The sequence below is a fragment of the Panthera pardus genome, unplaced genomic scaffold (genome assembly GCF_024362965.1).
Source record: "Panthera pardus isolate Hobbes unplaced genomic scaffold, ASM2436296v1 HiC_scaffold_6, whole genome shotgun sequence".
Taxonomy (NCBI): domain Eukaryota; kingdom Metazoa; phylum Chordata; class Mammalia; order Carnivora; family Felidae; genus Panthera; species Panthera pardus.
The window spans coordinates 136,992,459-137,016,148 of record NW_026526991.1 but is presented as its reverse complement, the minus strand read 5'-3'; the positions used below and the strand labels follow the sequence as shown (position 1 = coordinate 137,016,148).

The window sequence follows — 23,690 nt, the reverse complement described above, 5'->3', positions numbered from 1 at the left end:
CTAATTTTTGGCAATTTGAACAAAGGTGCTACACACATTCATGTGCAGGCTTTTGTATGGATTTTTCAGTTTTCACTTTATTTGGATAAATACCAGGGAGCACTATTGTTGGAACACATGTAAAAATACACTTAGTTTTGTAAGAAAGCAGTATCTTCCAAAGTGGCTGTACCATTTTGCATTCCTACCAGCAATAAATGAAAGTTTTTTTTGTTCTGCTTCTTCACCAGCATTTGGTGGTGTTAGCATTTTAGACTTTGGACATTCTAGTAGATGCGTAGTGGTGCTCGTTATTGTTTCAATGTGTAATTCCCTGAAATTACATGATATAAAACATTTTTTCAGATGCTTTATGTGCCATCTATTTATCTTCTTTGTTGAGGCATCTGTATAGATCTCCCATTTTTTAGTGAGGATGCTTGCTTTCTTGTTTTTCAATTTCAAGATTTCTTGATATATTTTTAATATAAATCCTTTATCAGATATGTGACTTGTAAATATTTTCTTTCAATCCATGGCTTGTCTTTTCATTCACTTAACGGTATCTGTCAAAAATCGTAAATTCCAAACTTGAACGAAATCTAACATAATTTTTTTTATTTAATGGATCATGCTTTTGGTGTTATATCTAAAAAGCGATTGCCAGATCCAAAGTCACTTAAAGTTTTTTCAATGTTATTATCTATAAGTTATGTAATTTTTGTGTTTTGTTCTTAGGTCAATAATCCACTTTATTTGTGAAAGGTATACACTTTGTGTCTTGATTTGACTGTAGATGTCCAATTGTTCTAGAACCATTTGTTAAAGAGGCTACCTTTGCTCCACCGTATTTATTGCCTTTGCTCCATTGTCAAAAATCAGTAGATCTATTTCTGGGACCTCTATTCTGTTCCATCGATCTACTTATCTATTGTTTTGCCAATACCACAATGTCTATATCATTTTGGCCTTATAGTAGGTCTTGAAGTTGAGTAGCATCAGTCTCCAGCTTTGTTTTTCAATACTGTACTGGCTATTCTGGGTCTTTTTCCTCTCCGTGTAAAATTTCGAACCAGTTTCTCTTTTAAGTTTATTTATTTTGAGAGAGAGAGAGACAACGTGTGTGCAAGCGGGGCAGGGGGGGGGGGCAAAGAAAGAGAGAGAGAGAGAATCCCAAACAGGCTCCATGCTCAGCGTGGAGCCTGATGTGGGCTTGATCTCACAATCATGAGATCATGACCCAAACTGACATCAAGAGTCAGATGCTCAACCAACTGAGCCACCCAGGTGCCCCTAGAATTAGTTTCTTGGTATCTACAAAACAACTTATTGGAATGTTGGGGGGATTGCGTTGAATCTATATACCAAGTTGGAAACAGCTTTCCAATATTTTTTCTACTCCTGCACCTGGAATATCTCTCCATTTATTTGGTTCTTCTTTGATTTTTTTTAATCAGAATTTTGTATATTTCCTGAAATAGATCTTATATATATTGTTAGATTTATTTCTATGTACACCCTTTTTTTGGGTGCTAAGATAATTCGTATTTGGTACTAAAATAATTCGTATTTGGTGCTAAAATAATTTGATGTTTTTAATTTCAAGTTCTGTTTATTGCTGGTATATAGGTTAACAATTGATTTTTGTATATTAACATTATATCCTGCACCTTGTTATAATCACTTATCATTTCCATGAGTTTTTGGATTTCTTTTATTTTCAATAATCATGTCAATTTTAGTTTTTTAATCCTGTTTACCTTTATTTCCTATTCTTGTTTTATTGCATTAGGCAGGACTTCAAATATAAGGTTAAAGAGTGATGAGTGGGAACATCTTTGCTTTGTCCTGATCTCAGGTAGAATGCTTCTAGTTTTTCACAATTATGTATGATGTTAGCTTATAAATTATTTTGTAGATTTTCCTTATCAAGTTGAGGAAATCCACCTCTATTCACACTTTTCAGTGAGTTTTTAGATGAACAAGTGTGTTAGATTTTGCCAAATGTTTTTTCTGCATCAACTGACATGACGATAAGATTTTCCTTCTTTAACCTGTTGATATGATGGATTTTCAAATCTTTAAACACCTCTGCATACCTGAAATAATTCTCACTTGGTTGTGGTATATAATTCTATTACATATTCTTGGACTCCCATCGCTAATATTATATTGAGGATTTTGCTACTACGCTTACAAGAAATATTGTAGTTTTCATTTACCATAATGTCTTTATCTGGTTGTGGCATAGGGTAATGTTGGCCTTATAGAATGAGTAGGAAGTACTGGGGCACATGAGTGGCTCAGTCAGTTAAGCGTCCAACTCTTGGTTCCACTTCAGTCCATGATCTCAGTTCGTGAGCTTGAGCCCCACATCGGGCTCAGTGCTGTCAGCAGAGTCTGCTTGGGATTCTCTCTCTCTCTCCCTCTCTCTCTCTCTTTCAAAATAAGTAAAGTTTAAAAAAAAAAAAAAAAGAATGAGTAGGAAGTATTACCTCGACTTCTATTTTCTGAAAGAAATTGTTGATAAATGGTATTGTTTTTTTAAATGTTTGGGGGAATTCACCAGTGAAACCATCTAGATCTAGTGCTTTCTTTTTGGAAAGATTAATTCCATTTCTTCAATACATTACCCACATCTCTTTGTGGGAAATTTGTTAGATTGTGTCTTCCAAGGAATTCATACATTTAATTTATCAAATTTTAGGTCATAGAATTGCTCATAATATTCCTCTATCATTCTTTTGATGTCCATGAAATCATTAGTGATAGCTCTACTTCATTTCTGGTATCAGTAACTCTTACATTCTCTTTTTTCTATTTTACTTAGCCTGGTTAGAGGGTTACCATTTTATTGATATTTTCATCAATAAAAAGAACCAGGTTCTGATTTTATGGACTCTCTATAATGTTTTCCTGTTTTCATTCGTATCTGCTCTAACTTTTCTTCTGCACTTTTTAGATTTGCATGCCTCTTCTTTCTCTGGTTTCATAAAGTGGGAGCTTACCTTACTGATGTTAGATCTGTCTTCTTTCTGGTGTACACATTCACTGCTGTATGTTTCCTTCTATGTATCGCTTTTACTGCATCCCATAATTCTGGATGTTTTATACTCAAATTCAAACTTTAATTCAAATTTAAAAAAAAATTAATTTTATTTAGTTTCTCATATTCTTAATTTCTCTTGAGGCTTCTTTGACCCACATAGTTTTTAAAAATGTGTTGCCAGATCTCCAGTATCTTCGGTTTTCCAGCCATCTTTCTGATATTAATTTCTAGTTTTATCCCATTGGGTTATGAGAGCCTATTTTGTAAGATTTCTATCCTTTTATACTTAAGATATGTTTTATGCCATAGAATATGATCTTTGTGAATGTTCCATGTGAAGTTGAAAAAAAATGTGTAATCTGCAGGAGTTGAAACCCAGTGGACTGATTGTGCTGTTCAACTAGATCCTTACTCATTTTGTGCCTGTTTGATCTGTCAATTACTGGCATAGCTGTAGTGGTTTTATCTTTCTCCTTACAGGTCTATCAGCTTTTTCTTCATATACTTTGATGTTCTGTTGCTAAATGCATATACGTTAATGGATTGTTATGTCTTCTTGAAGAATTGACCCATTTATTATTATCTTATATCCTTCTTTTTTAACTTTCAAGTGGTTTATTTCCATGATTAATAATTATATTTCCAACAGTGCATCAAGCATCTGAGGATAACATTACAGTAAAACCTTGGTTTGCAAGCATAATTTGTTCTGAAAACATACTTATAATCCAAAGCACTTGTATATCAAAACGAATTTCAAGAACTATTGGCTCAGTTGTGATCATGTGACGTTCGGCATCACATACTACTCGTCTCGCATGACGTCGCTCGTTTATCAAGCTAAAACTTACTAGAAAGGGTCTTGCGGAACACTCTCAGAACGAGTTACTCGCAATCCAAGGTTTCACTGAATTTTGAGTAAAAGCAGAAATTTTCTGGAGAGACTTCCCTCTCTCTCTCAGGTCAGGCAGCTCAAATGTCCACCGCGTGCAGCGGTGCACAGAGATGGGGCTCAGAGGCAACTTCCTCCTCCCTTGAACTCAGGAGCAGCTTTTCTAGGTGCTTCAGGTGCTGTCAGAGATGACTGTTGTCTCTGACAGCTGCAGCTGCTCCCTGTCCTTCATTCTGAGGGCTGGCAGTGCCGAGGTTCTCATCCCAGGTCAACAATCTAAGACAGAGGCAGTGGAACCCACGTGTGAGGAAGGTAAAGAGGCAAGGAAGCTGAATCGGCAAATGCTCCTGAGTCTTTGCACAACCACTGATGAAGCTGATCTTCACACCTGTTGCTCTCCCCTTTCTCCAATGGCAGAGGACAGGCCAGACACCGGGCCAGGAGCTCCTGGGCTGAGGCTCTGCACATCACATCAGCGGTTCTGAGCCGCACGCTCTTCTTTACGGGCCGCAAATATGGAGTAGGAAAAATGTCTGCAGAAGGGCAAAAGGACTTTATCCGCCCCAATTCTCCTGATTCAGCTGTTGCTCCTTCTGTGACCACATTCTGGCTTGTTCCCACCACAAAGAAACATCGTATTTTTTTTTAAACGGTTTTTAAAAATGTACATATATCTAACCACCTTCACTTGGTACCTGTGATGTGACAGAAAGCCTGGGGGCTGCCAGGCTTCAGCATGTGGCTCATGCACATGGCAATGACATCGTGTCACGGGATCCGGGCAACTGAGGGCACTGCCCCCAAGCGGGGGAGGGGCTCTTGCTCTTCCACCTGCAGCGGGACGTGCGGAGCAGTTTCCCCGCTTGGGACTGGAGGACCGGCTGGGGATCTGGGAGACATGGTTGGACTACGGAGCACACGGGGAGCCAGAGAGCCCACGGGGGGGGGGGGGTTGGGGAGGGGGCAAAAGTCCATCTGCAGAAGCTGGAAGCCGAGCACAGCCTGCCTCAGCCGGGCCAGGTGCTCCAGGACATTTCAGTGAAGGAGAGGAAGCAGCTAGCAGCCACTTACCTCCCCCCACCCCACCACCACCTCAGCAAACCTGGTGACGGGCTCAGGGAAGGACACAGAGCTGCTTGCAGGGGACCCCAGGGCCACGTCTTTAAAAGCGGAAGACGGCGCCGGGCTCCTGCGAGCCCAGGCCGTCCTGCAGCCTCTCCCCTGTCCTGGAAAAACCGACCGCTAAACCCACGCCAACTCCACCTTCCCCGTACCGAATGAGGGTCTGGCAGCAAAGGTCAAGCGCACAGGGGCGACAGCAGACCAAGCACCGCACCAGACCTGTGAAGCCTGCGCCGTGCCTTGTGAAGCCTTCATGGAATCGGGGATCTCAATGAGATCCGCGATCAGTTCACCTGACACCAAATCCCGTCGCCTAGGGCCATCCTCCACTCCCGTGTGGGCCGCGTCCCCTCCCGGGCTCCGCACGAGAACGTGCTGAGGGCTGACTTACTCAAGATGCCGAAACGCTGGACCCCGCGAGCATCCCGGGCCTCTCCCGGATGGTGTGTCGCTTTGCGCAAAAACACGGGGCTGACCGAATGGAAACTGCGGTTCAGCCGCCACGGGGCTACACTGGGAAACCGCTGGGCTGCGGCGGCCTGCAAGGACCAGGGGTGCATCCTCCGATCCAATTACCGGCAGGCAGGAAGTTCCGCGTGTACAAAACCAGTCCGCTTCCTTGCACAGCCTGTTGAACGCGGGAGCCGCCCACCGCCCGCACCGCGAGCCTCGGAAAACCTGCCGCCGCCGCCACGCTGCCCAGCCCGAGTTTCCCGCCGCGCCGGGCGGAAGACGCGGCGGCCGGACTTCCGGTCTGCGGGTTCCGGCCGGCGCGTGGCCCCGCCCCGGGCGTGTCTGCCCTCGGTTCCGCCCCGCAGCCAGGCGGCGGGCTTGCAAGGCCCCGCTCCGTCGCAGATAAGGTTTCTTTGAGGTTTATGTGAGGAGCGGGCCCCTGTGCTGACGCAGGCGGAGCGGTGGAGCTGGAGACTCGAGAGCAGAGGGTGTGGCGCCCGCGCGAGGCTGTCAGGCTGCTGCCCAAGCAGAACCGTCGTGGGAGTTGGCGTGTGAAGTAGGTGGCGCGGCGGGCGCTCCGGTGACCTTGGCCCGGAGGGGAGGGGTCGTCACTCCTAAGGGGAAGGGGCGGCCTCTTGGACGAGGCCCGTCGGCCTGCTGGAGGCCGTTCCGATTCACTCCCAGCCCCGAGTCAGGTGTTACCCTCCCGCCCCCCCCGCGAACCCCCCACCCGGGCACCCGGAGGGAGGTGCGACCGCGCCCCTGGGCACCTGCTGACACCAGGTGCACAGACGTCAACCGCCACGTCATGTTTCCCATAAAGTCAAGCAAAGGTAGAAGGACTACAGGTGTGAGGGGTGGGGAGGAGAGCACAGGAAATGCAAAACATTGCCCAGGCGGTGGCATGGGGTACATTTCTTGCTTACATCTTGAATTATTCAGTGATATTTAACCACATGTCACTGGTTTTGTTGTTTTAAATCCCACTTACAGTGCTGTTCGGTGATCCATGACAACGAGCAGGGATCACCAAACGTTAAAATCGTAATGGTAGTATGGACACGTGCTCTGACTTGAAATTTTCTTTTTCCCTAATCAAAATGAATTCTTGGGATAGAGCTCAGCAGACGTAACGGACACGTGTAAAGTGCCTGGTTTATTTTATCACAGAGTACCCCGTACATCTAGGGGTCAGGTTGTAGAACCTTTTCCGTCTTCAGTCTTTGGGTCAATTTTCTTTTTACAATACAATTAGCATCATTCATCATACTTTGGAAAGATATTACTGTTGGGGAAAGAGGGATGAGTAAGAGGAAACCTGCTTGTAGATAGCTTAAAATTGAATAGAGGTAATGCCAAGAAAACCACTGGGCATTTCACGTACATGGTAAGTTCTGTGGAAAAAATAGTATTTTACAAAGCTAAGCTTTTTGTAGGCATATTAATAAATATTAAGTGTAAATATTATAAAAGTCATGATTTTATTAGCGTAGCATCTCATTACTCTCTTTTTAACATTCTGATCATGAGTCTTATTTCTTAGCTGTTTATTTCTACTCTTTTCTCTGCTTTTTTTCTGTTGTACACAGAAAGAGATGTCTAAAAAGATAATTAAGGAGATACTACAGATTATAGGGTACTTTAAAGATATATTGTAAGCTGGTGGACATAATGTAATTTTAGTTATTTTAAGAGACTGAATAAAAGTGTCTAGATTGGCTGCTAAATTCTTACATATTTAGAGTTTCATTCATAAGGAGAAGGGACTAAAGCCTTACTCTTCCATTTTAATTCACAAAATAGGAACTATTTCAGGCGCACTTAATGTGTAAAGTATATATACCAGAGAGAAAAGGATTCTAATTACACGCTTGACTTGAGAAATCTAATTTAGTTGCATGAGAAAAGTTAATTTGATAGAAACATTTTTGTTGATGTCATTTTAACAGTCTAACATAGTTGGTACCTTCACTTGAAGACTGATTAATTGGTGACAAGCTGATGTTTGATTCTTGTATCTAATGTAGAGATAATTTGAGTTAACGCTAATCATAAGTGGAATTTACAAATTATGGGTTTATATTTAGCATTTATTTAGAATTTTTTTCTGTGTAGATACTTAGCTACATTGAACTATAGCTACTTAACTGTATTTTTAAAAATCAAGCTATTGGAGTGTTTTCACTGGTAAAAAAATTCTGATCAATTATACCTTATATAAAAATTAATTCTGGTAAATTATAGTTCTTTATGAGAAAGTTAAAACACCAAATCCTCTAGAAGAAAATATAGAAGGAGGGGCACCTGCGTGGCTCACTTGGTTGAGCACCTGACTTTGGCTCACGTCATGATCTTGAGTTTGTGGGTTCGAGCCCTGCGTCAGACTCTCTGCTGACAGCTCAGAGCTTGGAGCCTGCTTTGGATTCTGTGTCTCCCTTTCTCTCTGCCCTTCCCCTGCTTGTGCTCTCTCTCTGTCTCTTAAGAAATAAAATGTTGGGGCGCCTGGGTGGCGCAGTCGGTTAAGCGTCCGACTTCAGCCAGGTCACGATCTCGCGGTCCGTGAGTTCGAGCCCCGCGTCAGGCTCTGGGCTGATGGCTCAGAGCCTGGAGCCTGTTTCCGGTTCTGTGTCTCCCTCTCTCTCTGACCCTCCCCCATTCATGCTCTGTCTCTCTCTGTCCCAAAAATAAAAAAAATAAAAAAAATAAAAAAAAAAAGTTGAAAAAAGAAATAAAATGTTAAAAAAAATTTTTTTTTAAGAAAATATAGAAGGAAATCTCAATTACCTGGATTCGGTAAAGGGATCACAAGTAGCAGTAACCATAAAGTGAAAAAATTGATTGGTTTCCATTCAAATTAAGAAATTCTGTTCCTTAATGATGCCATAAAAGTGAAAATATAAGCTACAACATGAATGAATGTTAGTTTCTAAGTATGACCAACTAAGCCCCTACCACATAACCCCCTGCAAAAAAGCTACTGAAAATCTTAGACATATTACAAAATAACAACTACCTGAAGGGACACCAGCAGAAAGATTCTGGTGAGGAGTATACACTTTCTGAGAGGATTGGAGACTGGGAGCTATAAAGGTTCTGTAACCTGCATGGTGGCAGGGGTGCAGTGGACAAGGAAGACACCCACAGTCTTCCTGGCTAGGGACATCTGACAAGTGAGGCTGGGAAGCACATGCTGAAGAGATGGAGAGAATCCCATGAGAGAAGGAGCTAGAGAAAATCACCCAAATCTTTCTACCCACATCCCTGCCTGAGCTCTGAAACCTATGTGTAGGATGGACTGAAGACAAATGATCTGACTCAGATCGGAGTTGCCTTTTAAGGAATAGAGTCTGCAGCTCAAACAGAACCAAAGTATCTGCTGACACATGTGCAACAATATTCATCTGAGAAATATAATAAAATCAAGAGCCTTCTTGAGATTCATAAGACCCAAGATGTAATCCACTAGTAATAGACCTCACAGAATCCAAAAAACAGAACCCATTCTCACAAGAAAAGGAAATCAGTAGAGCCTGTTCTGAGATGAACCCAATGTTTCAACTAACAGACAAACATTTTAAAGCAGGAATTCTATGTATTCTTAATAAATTAATAAAAGCCTTTTCAACGAATGAGACAAAGTAAGTATTAACAAGAAGAATAATAAAGTTTTTATTTCCATTTCAAATGGCAGCTTTAGAACTGAAAAAAATTCTTTGAATTTAGGAAATAAAATACACACAATAGAATGGCTAAAATTAAGAAGACTATTATCATTAAGTGCTAGTGAGGATGTGACACAGGTTATCTCACACATTGCTGGTGGGAATAGGAAATTATTTGAATGCTTTTCAAACGTCAGCTGTACAATGAACAAGTAAGTCAACAGTCCTATCGGTATTTGTCAAAGAGAAATGGAACTGTGCCACTGACGACTTGTACAAAGCGGCTTTGTACTTAATAGCTTGAACCAAAATCAACCCAGATGTCCACTAACCACAGAAGAATGGATCAAGCAATTGTGGTCTCTTCACCCAATAGAATATAGTACTGGGCAATAAAGTAAATGCCTTATTTTTATTAATAGCATGTGTATCAAAAATGTTTCCATGAGTGAACGAAGACAGACACAAAAGAGGGTGCATTGTAATTGCGCTGGCATAACATTCTAAAGCAAGCACAAGTTTTGTATGTACTGACAGCAAAGCAGTGATTACCTGCCTCTGGGTACAGGAGGGGGTGATAGCTCAGGGCGCACAGGGTCGTAGTGGATGAAGAAAATATTCTGTCTTTATTGTGTCAAGGGCAAAACGCTGCAATAGTGAATCAAATATGTTGGAGTTTACATCACAACTTACCCAACTTTTGAAGTCATGAGGTATTAGTTAACATTTTTAAAATTTGTTTGACTTTCCTTGACACCGTTCCCCTTTTCTTACATGAACAGAAATCTTTTAATTCCTCAGAAACCCTGCTAACATCAAGGAATATATGTTGTGAAATGCTGTTGTAGGGGATGAAACAATAATGAAACAAAGGTACTAGCTCCCCCCTAATGCCCTTGTGGAAGATACAAGAAAAATGCAAGTATCTCCGTCACATTCAATGTTACATGCTGTAAAAAAAATCCAGGGGCGCCTGGGTGGCTCAGTCGGTTAAGCGTCCGATTTCAGCTCAGGTCACGATCTCGCGGTCCGCGGGTTCGAGTCCCGCGTCGGGCTCTGGGCTGATGGCTCAGAGCCTGGAGCCTGTTTCAGATTCTGTGTCTCCCTCTCTCTGACCCTCCCCCGTTCATGCTCTGTCTCTCTCTGTCTCAAAAATAAATAAACGTTAAAAAAAAAAATTTAAAAAAAAATCCAAAACTGTGCTGGAAATTCTAACAATGTATCTGATATGTCGCTTCTTAATTTTTTTTTAATGTTTATTTTTGAGATAGAGTCTGAGCAGGGGAGGGGCAGAGAAGGAGGGAGACACAGAATCCGAAGCAGGCTTCAGGCTCTGAGCTGTCAGCACAGAGCCTGACATGGGCTTGAACTCACAAACCGTGAGATCATGACCTGAGCCAAAGTTGGACGCTCAACCGACTGAGCCACCCAGGCACCCCACGATATGTCACTTCTTAAAGGCAGTTTAAGGTCATGAGAATGAGAGCCTTTGAGCCAAATTTCCCTCCAGGAGTCTCTGTTTTGAATATAACCCATGGGTACTAGAAATATTAACACTTTCTTAGTAACTTTAGATTTGAAGAGAATCCTCTTAAACAAGAATTGTCTTGATGTATCACTGTCGGCATCGAGGAGGGACACAGTGTTGCCGAGTGGGTACAAGATTCCGTGGGTGTTTAGAGATAACACGTGTACCCAATCTGTGTAGTTCCACATAACGTCTGCAGAAAGCTTAAGCCTATTTGCTAATCAAATAGCAGCTAAAAGGTGAAACGTGTTCACATATTGTCATGTCCAACATTCTAGACCGAAACCTAAATGAAAGATTGATCTGTGCTTTATATTCTTTTCCCTGCCTTCCTGAAGGTTCCTAACAGAATTGATTTATCCGAGCATCTTCTTTTTAAATGAACAGTTTCTAGCAAAGCGTATGCCTGCAGTACCCTTCAGCACCTTGTCATTTAAGAGGCTTGGTGACCCTTGACCAACAGCTTTTACAGTAGTTGGTCTTTCTTTGAACTTTACACACCTTGAGCCCAGTTTGCTGAGTAGGTGAGTTTTTCCCTGATCCTATTTTTAACATTTGGAAGCTGCTTTACCTTTCAGGGTGTGCTGAATGCTACCTTGGTGATGTTAAACTAACTTAGGCTCCCTAAGCAACTATATTCCTTTCGGCACATAGTTTATACAGCATCTTTCCAAGTCCATTTGCCCATCTTGGTTTGCCATCCTCAGGGAGCCATGGGTCCTGAGTTTGAATTGAATAGCCCAACCAGGTTCAGGCAGGTTGGATATTTAACACCAAAGCGCCCAGGGCCAGGGTTGTGGCTGACTGCGGGCCTCTGATTCTTCCCCCACCTCCGTAGCAGGCCATGCTAGCCCCAGGGTTCACTCAGGTCTTGAGAGAGACTGTAGTAGGGGCTCCTCTCCAAGTATGTCGAAATGTCTGAAAACTTTTTGTGCACTCCTAAAATTCTGAATTGCTTGAAAAAAAAAAAATGAAAACTCTGCACACCCAAGAGCTAGCATTGGTTTGGACAGAGAGCCCAGAGTTCTCCTGTTTTGGACCGAAGGAAAGCTTTTCCTCTCCATGAAGCAGCCCTTCTTCCATTCACTGCCCCCCTCTCCAAGTCCTGGCCTTGACTTGTGTGTGGTTGTGGACTCAGGGAGATCGCAGTACTGCAGACTCGTGTGGGCATCTGACGTAGAGTGTACCACTCACTGGGTCCCCCCTCCCCTTGTACGATTTCCATTTCTGTGACAGACATGCAGAAAGCACAAAAAGAGTATGTTTCACATTTCGTGCATACCAGAGTATGATGAATGGCCAAGGCGTTTAAGTTTACCTGATAATTACCAGCCACTCAAGCTGTATAGAACCCTGACTTTCTCTTTAATCCCTCACTACACCATAGTATTCAGCAAGATTCTATCATACGATTTATAGATGGTCTTTCGGATCAGTAAACTCAGAAAAATTTAAAATATCCCAGAAAGGTATTTATACTTATATACAGGAGATTTAGCTGGCTACCAGAATTTTAAATATTTAGATGAATACGTGAGCCATGTATTAATATAAATTATGTACAAATATGTCTTTGTCATTAGAGTGAAATATCCTCTTATGGCTAGAGTTACTGAACTAATTTGTTGAACTTATTTTATTTTGTATTTCAAAATTAGTGTTAATATGAATGTTGGAATATGAGGGTTCTTGTAATTGGATTACCAGAATATCTGAGTATTAGAAAAGATGTGAAAAATTACTTCCAGTTCTATTAGATTCAAAAAGATTTATTGAGATCCTGAAATATCATACTTGCCAAAGGGGAGAACTGTCTTCCAAACTCATCTTTCTTTTCTAAATTTGGTTGTCCAAAATCACTGCATTTGCTGCAATTAATAAAAATCTCTGGCAAGGCATTCGAGTGTTCCTGCTGAAAGCTGCAAGCACTCTCCCCTAAAGACTTGGAATGACACTAAATTAATATGAGGGAGGAAAGGAAGAATTAATTAGTGTTTGATAGCAGAGCATTAGATGTTGATTTATTAGTCAGGACCAACATCAGCTGAGTTTACTTTATAAACCTCAAACCATATCCTTCCCAGGCTCATTCTCATCACTACCATAAATCGTCTGTATATTAACTGATAGTAATTTGTTAGAAACAAACATAAGGAGCTCGAAGTCAGATGGTGACACAGGCATGGATTGCAGATTTCCTCTTATTAAAATGACCAGAGGAATGTCACGGCTATGGGGGAAATTGCATTAGCGTAGGAGAACGAATAACTTGGTTAACCACAGGCAAGTGAAATAGAAACAGAGCAGGGGTTACACTATTGGTGCCAGACACAGTAGTGTTTGAGGCAACAAACTTTCAAAAAATAATGAGGATGTTTACTCTTGATAAATGTTACAATTTGTTACAATTCACATGAAAGCTTTTTTTTTTTAATAACTAGATTTTATTTTTGCTAGATTTATTTTTATATCGCTGATTTTACAATTCTGATTAAAACTGACCTGAGTTGCGGGGAGTGGGGGGCACCTGGGTGGCTCAGTCGGTTAAGCATCCGACTTCAGCTCAGGTCATGATCTCGTGGCTTGTGTGTTCAAGCCCCGCGTCAGGCCCTGTGCTGACAACTCAGAGCCTGGAGCCTGCCTCTCATTCGGTGTCTCCCTCTCTCTCTGCCCCTCCCCTGCTCATGCTGTCTCTCTCTGTCTCTCAAAAATGAATTAAAACATGGGGCGCCTGGGTGGCGCAGTCGGTTAAGCGTCCGACTTCAGCCAGGTCACGATCTCGCGGTCCGTGAGTTCGAGCCCCGCGTCAGGCTCTGGGCTGACGGCTCGGAGCCTGGAGCCTGTTTCCGATTCTGTGTCTCCCTCTCTCTCTGCCCCTCCCCCGTTCATGCTCTGTCTCTCTCTGTCCCAAAAATAAATAAAAAACGTTGAAAAAAAAATTTTAAAAAAAAAATGAATTAAAACGTTAAAAAAAAATTAAAAAAAAAGAAACTAGAAAACGGGGCGCCTGGGTGGCTCAGTCGGTCAAGCGTCCAACTTTGGCTCAGGTTATGATCTCGCGGTCCATGGGTTCGAGCCCCGTGTCGGGCTCTGTGCTGACAGCTCAGAGCCTGGAGCCTGCTTCGGATTCTGTGTCTCCCTCTCTCTCTGCCCCTACCCTGCTTGCACTCTCTGTCTCTCATAAATGAATAAATGTTAAAAAAAAAAAAAAATTAAAAAAAAAAAAACTGACCTGAATGGATCAGTTTTATCTGTACTATTCTAGTTCTTTGATGCCTTTTTTTCTTTTTTTTTTTTTAGAAGAAGGGGTAGTATTTTTTACAGATGCAGAATGAGCAGGTAGTGAGTCAAGACCATTGAAGCAAGAACTGTGTACACGTAATAATTCATTGCACTTTTGATAACATTTTGAAAATGTGTAGGTAAAAGAGCAAATGGGCTTTGCTAATCTGCATCATATAAATACATGCAGAGATTTGTTTCATTGTTATTAGTAGAATTTATTGGGTCAGTAAGATTGGGAAAACTGAAAAAGCATACATTGTTGCGCTTAAGAGCATGTTAGAAAATTGTAGGCCAAAATGTTTACAAATGCAAGGAAAATGTGAGACAGTTTGACCTACAATGTAACTGACAGTAACGAATTATAGTTTGTAAAATAAAGAAGTGGATATATCATAAGTCTCTCCTGATGTAAATACTCAAATAAATAAACAGGGGAGAAGGGAAAACTTTTTCCTACAGTGTAAGTCCAACAATATAAACATACAAGGAATGATGGTGAAAATAGAATGTCATCATTTACAAACACCACAATCAAGTTGGTTTCAGTCAAGAATTATCAGAGATGCTGGGGCGCCTGGGTGGCTTAGTCAGTTAAGCATCTGACTCTGGCTCAGGTCATGATCTCACAGTTCATGAGTTCAAGCCCTGCATCGGGCTTCGGATTCTGCGTCTCCATCTCTCTCTGCCTCTCCCCCACTGGCACTCTGTCTCTCTGTCTTTCTCTCTCAAAAATAAATTAAACATTAAAAAAAATTAAGAAGAATCATCAAAGATGCTAAAATTAGCAAAGTATAAAGAGAAACAATATTTACATACTCTAAAATATCACCAAACAAGGTACTTATTAATGACAAAGTCAGGAATTAAAATTGTACGTCAGGTAATCAAAGTTGACATCATCAGGAATGAAAGCTATCAACACCACATAGCTCCTAATTTAACGCACTGAGAAAGGCACAGATTCTGGGGTATTCTTGTAAAACAGTGCCTCGCCTGAATTTAATCAACAATGTCGGACAAACCCAACTCGAGGGCCATTCTAGAACATGACTGGTCAGTACACTTCAAATTTCCAAATTTCAGGGTCCTGAAGGACAAATAAAGACTGATCATCTCTGCAGACTGGAGAGGACTAGAGGCCCGAGACACTCAGTAGGCGTGGGGATTGGGGATTCTCTCTCTCCTTGAACAACAGCAAGGGTGATAGTTCGGCAGTTGGCAAGATTCACATGAGATCTGTGGATTAGTGGGTAGCATTTTATTTGTGTTAGCTTTCTGCTCATGACAGTGTATTGTGGTTGTGAGGGAGACACTGAGGGAAGAGTACATGGGAATTTTTTCCCTATTTTCTACCTTCTTAGCTTAAATTATTCGAGATGAGCATGTTTTTAAAAAGAAATATAAGGTGACCTTGATGAAAATATAGCAGCTTCAACACATTTTCCCCAGTTTTTGATTCATCCAGTTGACACAATAAATACTCACTGAGTCTAGAATATAGAAAGTCTGATTGATGCAATTCATGAGGATATTCTGCTCTACACGGTGGTCGGCACGGAGAAGACCCAGTGCCCTTCTGAGGTAGACTTGTTGTCCCTGCTGGTCAGCTCCTCCAGGCTTCGCCTCATCTGCAGAGTCCCTTATCCAGACAGCCTTCCTGGGGGCGGCCAGTTACAGGGACTTATGGGGGAGGACAAGGTCTGGTCTGTCCCTTCCATTCTGAATAACTCTCGTGGCTAGTGCTGGCTGCAGAACCTCCTTCTGTTCGGACTTGCATACACGTTCACTCTGACTCCGCCGTCGGCCCATTCCTGCTTCCTCCCCTACCTCTCCCAGCCATTGATCCCTAATAGAAACATACATGCAGTACCCCATCTCGGGGTCCACTTCCGAAACCCCAGCCTGTGAACACGATCCTTCAGGGACAGAACGTCGTTTCTATGCCCCATGGAAATGTCACAAAAGGTTATGAGATGCCATTACATCCAAGGAACATCTCGTACTTTGTGTAAACAATGATCCGTTTTCCCCAAAGCAGGAATTTCACATGCCGTGTTTTCTAGAACACAATGCGATAAAATAATAATAAAAGTTAACGTAACCAAAAAAAAATGAACTCTGGCATTTTAGTATTATAAATCATTATTCCAGTTAATTATTGGATAAACGGGCATGGAAACTGCAAAACGTCAACAGTCAGGACTGTGTAAAAATACATTCTCTGTGGTCACAGCCATGTTAGAAAACCCTATAGCATTCAATTTTAGTATTACTAAGAACGACTGAAATAAGCATTGATTTGAAAGTGTTAGAAATAATATGAAAAAACCAAATTACAATGAATTGCACATTACTATGAATTACAATGGGAGTGAATTATAACGTAAGAGTTAGGATACATAAATACAGCTGAGGATTGGTGCTTTAAATAATAATATATACACATATCAGATTGAAAGGAAACATACCAAAAATACTTGTGGTTTTTCTGAAATTGTTGGCGGTTTTTTTTTTAATTTTTTTTTTTAACGTTTATTTATTTCTGAGACAGAGAGAGACAGAGCACGAACAGGGGAGGGGCAGAGAGAGAGGGAGACACAGAATCCGAAACAGGCTCCAGGCCCCGAGCTGTCAGCACAGAGCCCAACGCGGGGCTCGAACTCACGGACCGTGAGATCATGACCTGAGACGAAGTCAATTTTGCTTTCTTTTTTTGGTGGGGGGAGGCATTGGACATGAATTTATTTTATTCATCAGAATAATGTTAATCCCTTAAAACACTAAAATGTCACGATTTAAGATCACATATCTTGAACCTTTGAGGAAACCATGAAAATCGGTGCTTTGGAACTTCTGTGAGATGACAGTGTCCCGTTGTTGACAGTATGATCTTCACTATCTCACAGTGTAAGTGCTAATACAAGAAGGCTGTCTTCCTCTTTTATTGTATTGGCCACTGTCGTTGCATCTCCAGTGTCCGTTTCTCCTTCGTGGGGAAAAATAAAGTTTCTTAGTGCTTTCTGGGGAGCGTGGAAACAGGAGTGAAGCTTCTCTGCCTGTGTGTATCTGTGTCTCCTGTCTCCTCCCGCTCCTAGACGTTGGGGGGGCTGTTGCCTTCCCGGGGGTGTTTGGTTGTGGTCTGGCACTTGGCCGCCACAGAAGAACCATGATCAGCCTTAGAAGGAGGCTAACGTGTAGGGAAACTGCGCCGTGGTGGTCTCCTGGCGTGCCTGGATCCAGCTGTGGGGCCCCTGTAAGCCTTGCCCTGGGATGGCCATCTCCCCTGTTCTTGAAGAAAGCTTGAGCTGGGCTCCTTGCTACTCCTGACCGCCCACGTTCTCGTGGTGAATCATATACACGTGCAGCTTTAAGAGCCCTCTTCCACCAAATGAAATCAGCACGTTTGAAAACCTTCCTCTGCCATTTTCTGTCTGTTCTTGTGGGTCTATTTCTCCACCTCAAGATGGTGTAATATAATTTGTTTTCCATTTCACTTATATAAACATAGGTGCGATAAGTAGTTCTTGTAGCAGAGCAGGCACTCAAAAATGATACTGGGCCCTTTTGTGTTTTCTCCCATCATATCGTGAACCCTTTGATCCTTTGGCATTAAATACAACTACTTATGAGGCCTTCTTGGGAATTAATTATCGTTGAGAGACTGAGTATACACACGGACAGTCCCAGGCCACTTGTGGCCGTGGGAGTCTGCCCCGCGGCCTGTGCAGCGATCATTCACGGACTGTGGAGGCGGGTACAACAGCCACCATCTACCCTGGTTTTGCCCCCGACTCTGGACCACCCAGAGAAAGCCAGTATACACCTTTGACAGTCGTATGTTTCTCTTGTCTTCCTTTATTTTGATTCCGATTATTTTCTGCAATTAAAAAAATGTAACATGATGCACACAATTTATAACCGTTCTCACATTAACAATTCTCAGCTCGTTTGCCTGTGGTTCCCCCCCACCCCCCGCCATTGGTTCTGCAGACAAATATGTTGCATAAAACTACACCTCTGAGAACTTTGATGATGCTGGACTCTGTGCTGGCAACGGTATGCTCCTTCATTAAAAAGTGGAGACGCTCCCTTGCAGCCAGTTTGACAGCAGGATGATCCAGCGCAAGATATTTTTAAACACGGGTTTCACGAGACGTGGATGCCGTGGAAGTGAGCCTGAGTGCAAAGGAGATCACCACGATGCTCTGCATGTGGTATAGATTATTCTGGCACCAGCTGCGCCTCTGTGCTGGTCCAGCAGTACCGTCACGGCCCGAGAAATGCGTGCGGTGGTGTGCCGTGGCGGGGGCGGGGGGGGGGGTGTGGCATCCCAGTTACCACACCTCTGCCCACCAGCTGTCCTACCTGGAAAGGTCCTTAGGGCGGCAGGGGGCCATTGGTGGAAGTGGATGCCAGACGATTTTGTGACTCATTCTCCAACCCACTCCCTCTTCTTCCTCACACGCGTCATCCCCTCCTTGTAACAGGCCCACACCTGAGAAGCTGTGTTTTTAGTTTTGCTTTTAGTAAAATTAACCTAAATGTAAGGCTATGCCCCTGTTTCTCGTTTGGAATTTCATGTGTAAACTTCAAAGCAAATTCAACAAGGGTGTTTGGTAGAGGCCAGACTTGTTGCATTTTCAACCGGTTCTGTGCTGTGTGATCAACTCCCCCCAACTCCGAACGTTCCTGTCCATCCTGCCTCCTCAGATTACCGTGCAGCTAACAGGGAATCATATCTTTGGATTTTCTTCCTCTTTTTCTCATTGTCCAAACAAATATCCTTGTCCTTTTTTCTTTCTCCTCCCTGCCCCCTCCCCGTTACACTGGGGACTGAATTCTGCTAAGCATGGGCCAAAGTGCTGGAGAGACAGAGATACACAGTCTGTGCTAGAATATCATGGGTCAGGGGCACCTGGGCGGCTCAGTCCGTTAAGCATCTGAGTCTCGATCTGGGCTCAGGTCGTGATCTCACAAGTTCGTGGGTTCGAGCCCCGCATCAAGCTATGCACCGTCAGTGCAGAGCCTGCTTGGGATTCTCTCTCTCCCTCTCTCTTTGTCCCTCCCCTGCTCGTGCGTGCTCTCTCTATCTCTCTCTCTCTGAATAAATAAGTAAACTAAAAGAACCTTTTTTTTTTAAGTAAAATTTAAAAAAAAGGATATCATGGGTCAGTGAGGAAGGCAGCATCTACAGTGACAAGAACCGGGGTCCAGGTGTGCAGAAGAGTGGGAGCGTGGAGGAAGCGGGTTTAGGTGGGTGGGACAGGTGGCCAGGCAGGTTTCTGGGGTGGCGGGGGAGAGTGCTTGGGCTGAGTGTTGAAGGGTGAAGAGAAAGTGAAGCAGGGTTGGCTTCAAGGGTGTGCGACCTGGGGGGGCACTTAGAAAGGACCTGTGCGGGGGCGCCTGTGTGGCTCAGTCGGTTGAGCTTCCGACTTCGGCTCAGGTCATGATCTCACGGTCCATGAGTTCGAGCCACATGTCAGGCTCTGTGCTGACAGCTCAGGGCCTGCAGCTTGCTTTGGATTCTGTGTCTCCCTCTCTGCCCCTCCCCTGTTCATGCTCTGTCTGTCTCTGTCTCAAAAAATAAATAAACATTACAAAAATTTTAAAAAAAGAAGAAAGGACCTGTGCTTTGTTTAGTGCTCTGATGGCACCATCTTGAAATTCTTAACAATTTTTGGACAAGAAGCTCCACTTTGGCACTTTGAGTGGGCTGCACGGATCATGTGGCTAGTCCAGGAGAGAGGGAGTACCTTGTGGGAAGGCACAGAGGCAGAAAAGAACGTGGTCAGGCAAGCATGCCCGTGAGTTCAGCGTGACTGCATGTGGAGTGTGAGGTGGGAGCCTGGCTGGAGAAAGGGCTGGTAGGTGAAAGGAGCCCATTTGAGGATGGGCTGCATTTACTGAGAAGAGGGCTAACACTGACCTGTAAAGAAATCGCATACTTGAGGATCTAACAGTTGAAGAAAGTGTGTTCCAAGAGGAAACAGCAAGCAGAGACAGGGTTTTGAGAATTTGGTAGGGTAGCCTTGCAATTGGGAGACTATCGAGCAGGAAAACGCATCATTTGTAAGAGTAACGGGAAGTCGCGTGTCAGTGGGTCCATGCTCCTGCTGACGGAAAGGAAGCGATTAGAGAGGCAACCACAGAGTTACAGGAGAGAGAGGGAGCACATCTCAGGATCCTCCCCAGCCCCGTCTCCTTCCGTCGTCCCTCGGAGCACATCTCAGCATCCTCCCCAGCCCCGTCTCCTTCCGTCGTCCCTCGGAGCACATCTCAGGATCCTCCCCAGCCCCGTCTCCTTCCGTCGTCCCTCGGAGCACATCTCAGCATCCTCCCCAGCCCCGTCTCCTTCCGTCGTCCCTCGGAGCACATCTCAGCATCCTCCCCAGCCCCGTCTCCTTCCGTCGTCCCTCGGAGCACATCTCAGCATCCTCCCCAGCCCCGTCTCCTTCCGTCGTCCCTCGGAGCACATCTCAGCATCCTCCCCAGCCCCGTCTCCTTCCGTCGTCCCTCGGAGCACATCTCAGGATCCTCCCCAGCCCCGTCTCCTTCCGTCGTCCCTCGGAGCACATCTCAGGATCCTCCCCAGCCCCGTCTCCTTCCGTCGTCCCTCAGACAGCAGCCAGTTCATGCTGAGTCCTCAGCACCTTGTACTAGCTTAGAGGGCTAGTCCCCATGGGCTTCTCCCCAACACTGACCCAAACTTTACAGCCCCGGGAGAGCAGTCTCGCTCACGGCCACATTCTGCGGCCACCCCTTCCCATCAGGCCGCTGCCTGGCTTCCTTGAGCTCTCGACGTACGCACTTGCCTCACCTCTTACCCTTATCCACTTCTTATCCATCCTTTGACACTGAACTGGCCCATAGACTTCTCTTCCATTATTAATTTTTCTCACAACTTGTATTATCACTGTCCCATGTTCCTAGTAACTCAGTTGAGCTATCCCTGATGTGCATTTTTTGCCCGGCCCACTAATCCCTTCCGAGAAAACAAAAAAAAAATGCTCATTTACTCATACTTAAGTTACTGTGTGTTGCAATCTTTATCTTAACGTGGTTCAGAAGCTGCATCAAGGTGCCCCTGGGGACCCAGCCGACTCATGGGGGCACCGCAAGATGTTTTCAGCTTTGAAGGACACAGAGATACTTGACATCTGTCCAACACTGCTCTGCTACTAGCTTGAATAATTAATAGTTTCAACATTACATCATGCTACAATCCTTTCAGTAACGTCCCCTCTTTGCAAAGCAGGAGTCTAGATGGTAGGTGTGATAAAAAGCATGTACAACGAAAACGTGAATCGAGAAATGAGGATTAAGAAATTGCCCAACAGGTGCACATTTGCCACAAATGGTAATTGCCTATAAGATAAAATAATATTTTTCTTTCAATTTATGTGTGTTATTTTTTTTCCAGGGGCATCTAGGTTGTTAGGATATAAACGTATTAAATTTTTTGGACTTAACTACTTAATGAGTGGAGCTGTGTTTATTTTGGAACGGGGCACTGTGTAAATACTGTGGAGATAATAAGGCAGTGTATGGACAGAGAGAGCTAAGGATATCTGCCCTACTTCACTGGCAGGGACCGGGGAAAGCCAGCTGTGGGTCTCCAGCCAGCAGGCTGTGGTGGGTCTGCTCTGAAATTACAATTTAATAGGGGAGCAAGCTGCTGAGACCACACTATCCCATCAGGCTTGCTCTCTGGAGGAGAGGACCCCTGGTGGAGTGGCCCCGACATGGACAGGGATTTGAGACCATGGTGGAGAAGCCAGGGGACATTTGGATCAAAGACCTGCCTGCAGCTGACCGACCTTCAGGACTGAGTGGTGCAGAAATGAGCTGGCCATTCATCAGGGGGGCAGACCACTCAGGGAGAAGGACCCCTAGGAACAGCCAGTATAAGCTGCTTCATTCCAGCTGCCCTTCTAGTCCCAGTGTGAATGGACAATGCCCCGGTTCCAGCCCATGGAAATGTTTACTCATGTGTCTTTATAAATCTTTACATTCTTTTTTAAAATTCATTTTGATGTTTATTTTTGGGAGAGAGATAGAGACCACACAAGCGGGTGAGGGGCAGAGAGACAGGGAGACACAGGGAGCAGGCTCCAGGCTCTGAGCTGTCAGCACAGAGCCCAATGCGGGGCTCGAAACCAAGAACGGTGAGACCATGACCTGAGCCGAAGTCGGACGCTTCACCAGCTGAGCCACCCAGGTGCCCCTAAGTTTACATCCTCATTGAACTCCGCCCAGCACACATCTTTCTGTAGAGCTGGTGTGTCTTTGACCTTTGCCATCCAAAAGAGCCCAGTCGTCATATTAACACCTATCGTATGCTGTGTTCTGTTAGGTGTTTGATATGGACTTTTAATTTCCCAAATACAAGTTTTTGTTGCCAAGGTGACCTATTTTACACAAAATCCACAATATTGGTCACATAATTTATTTTATTACAAAATAGAATTTAACATATGGCAGGTCAAATGTTTTGAACCTTATCAATTCTGCTGCCTTATTTGAAACACAAGAAAAATTATGGCCACTAACAGTAAAACAGGCCAGCATCATATATAGCGAGTCATAGAACCATAACACGATTTAGCCTTAAGTTGTTAATTCCAAAACACCGATATTCCACACCCCATGAAGGTAAAGGTGCTTACCGAGCGGTCCCTATTTGAGCTTTGACCTCCATCCCTGGCATCAGCTAACAATGTCTTAACTGATTCTTGGTCATGATCTAAGTTAGCGTGGCGTGTGTTCATGTGGCTCAGCCTAGTAAAACTCCATTCTGTAAAATTAACATTGCAATTGTAATACAAATGAAAATGTTAATCTTAAAGAGGCTTTTGCTCAGATAGCTCCTAAAGGGTCGAGACCCTTTATTCAGGGTATTAAGACCCAAGGAAAGTTCCAGTTAAGTATCTCCTCTTTGATGAATTTATCAAAATCTTTTGATTCTGTTTCTAAGAAGCGTGTGTGTGTGTGTATTTGTTTTCACATTGTCCATGGTTAACCGATCTTGTCATGTAGATCTCTCTTGCCACTTTGCTTATCATCTGCTCTGTTCTATCTTGCAGTCTCTGTACTCTTAAGGGAGGTTATTCTTCTTCAGAAATTCCGTTGTCTTTTGGCGAAACATATTACATCTCATATTATCAAAGCCAGATACTTATTGACCCAGGATCACTAATGATTAATGGCAGTTAGATCTGAAGAATGTGGTTTCACTTATTGGGCTCTGATGCCACTTGCATAACTCAGACTGCATGTCTCGGAGGAAGGGAAGGCAAAGGCCGGATGGACGTTTATGAAGACATAAATAAATATACATGTTCCTGCAGAACTGTTTCCGCTTATGTAGACTGGGATACATACAATATATCCATCCAGTATTTCATGTAGTCACTGGAATAGTCTGTGATCTATCTTTGTTATAGACAGCTGCGCATATTTGTTTTCATTTTGTAAATATTTGCTTAATTTTTTGAAAATGCATCAGGCTACGTTGTCGGAATACTCTGAAGATTCATGTAATTTAACCCACACTTCAGGAACTCAAGATGAACTTGTAGTTCAGCATATGACCACGTAGATATTTAGAATTTTTCTTCCTCCTCAGTCTCTGGATAAAAATTTTCTCCTAAGGTTTTAAAATAAAAAATTCCTTAAGAGTCTGTTAAAAATTTCTGATTGGCTCTGCACAGGCCAAATGAC

At 43.5% G+C, this 23,690-nt stretch overlaps 1 long non-coding RNA gene and 1 pseudogene across 1 annotated transcript in view; one reads left to right on the top strand and one right to left on the bottom strand.

Annotated features, from left to right (window-relative positions):
* Window positions 1–4,000: 4,000 nt before the first annotated feature.
* On the bottom strand, window positions 4,001–5,602 carry LOC109273636 (germinal-center associated nuclear protein-like; annotated as a pseudogene).
* A 261-nt stretch (window positions 5,603–5,863) lies between these two features.
* Window positions 5,864–23,690, top strand: part of LOC128775023 (uncharacterized) — a 128,646-nt gene continuing 110,819 nt past the window's right edge. The window contains exon 1 of the long non-coding RNA XR_008419597.1: window positions 5,864–6,051. This is a non-coding gene — a long non-coding RNA (uncharacterized LOC128775023). The remainder of the gene's footprint in view (window positions 6,052–23,690) is intronic.